The following is a 1,300-nucleotide window of genomic DNA, read 5'->3' as shown; positions in this document are numbered from 1 at the left end:
GAAAGTAGGTCTCAAAACCACTTTGTCTTCATAAATTACAGTGAATGGCTCCAGAGCTGATAATGCTGCCAGTTCGCCCACTCTGCATGCTGACGTCACGGCAACTAGAAAAACAACCTTAAGTGTAAGGTTCCATAAGGAAACGTCCTCTAAAGGTTCAAAAGGTGGCTTCGTCAAACTGTCTAGGACAAATGGAAGATCCCAGGGAGGAGAAAAGTTTCGGATCCGTGGTTTTACCCTCTTAAATGCATTGAAGAATCTCAGGACCAACGGATCTACCGCCCAAGTTTTTCCTGAGAGTGCTGAAATAGCCGACACCTGCACTTTGAGGGTACTTAAATGAAGGCCTCTCTCATATCCAGTGAACAAAAAATCGACCACCATAGATGCTGAAGGACAACCTGGGTCTCGTCCTTCTGCCACCATAGATCTCACAAACGTCTCCCAGATCTTATAGTATTGTGTAGATGTAGATCTTTTCCTTGCATTCAACAGAAAATCTACTAACTTCTCTTTGCACACTAGTTTCCTCAGTCTCCTCCTCTCAACCTCCAGGCCGTCAAGCAAAGGTGATCTTCCTTGTGAAACTGAACTAGTCCCTGGGACAACCAACCTGGGAACCTCGGAATCTGCTTGGGCTGTCCTAAGGACAGTCTGTGTAGAAGAGGAAACCAAGGTCTTCTTGGCCAGTATGGTGCTATTACTATAGCATTGGCCTTTTCTCGCTCTATTTTCTTTAGGACCCTCCAGACTAGGGGAATTGGAGGGAACACAAAGATTAGTTCTCTTGACCAGTCCTGCCTTAGACCATCTACGGCTTCCGCTTCTGTGCATGGGAATCTGGAAAAAAACCTTCTGCACTTCCTGTTGTGAATGGTAGCCATGGCATCTATCTCCGGTGCTCCCCAAGTATCTACCAGATCTTGAAAGATATCGTCGTGAAGACTCCACTCTCCTGGATCCACTCGACTTCGACTTAGAAAATCTGCTTTTTGGTTTTCTATTCCTGGAAGATGTACTGCAGTGATATTTTCTAGGCAAGATTCTGCCCACTGAAAAATTGGTTTTACTTCCTCCGACAAGACCAGGCTTCTTGTACCTCCTTGCTTCTGCACATAGGCCACTGCTGTGGTATTGTCGGAAAACACCTTTACACTTCTTCCTTTCAGATGGTCTGCCAAGGCTAAAAGCGCCTCTTTTATTGCCTTTAACTCTATGACATTTGAGGAGACGTGACTTAACTCCCAAGAACCTTGAACGCATACATCTCCTATGTAGGCTCCCCAGCCGACTCCTGATG

The sequence above is a fragment of the Xenopus laevis genome, chromosome 1L (genome assembly GCF_017654675.1).
Source record: "Xenopus laevis strain J_2021 chromosome 1L, Xenopus_laevis_v10.1, whole genome shotgun sequence".
Taxonomy (NCBI): domain Eukaryota; kingdom Metazoa; phylum Chordata; class Amphibia; order Anura; family Pipidae; genus Xenopus; species Xenopus laevis.
This window is presented reverse-complemented; position numbering follows the sequence as displayed.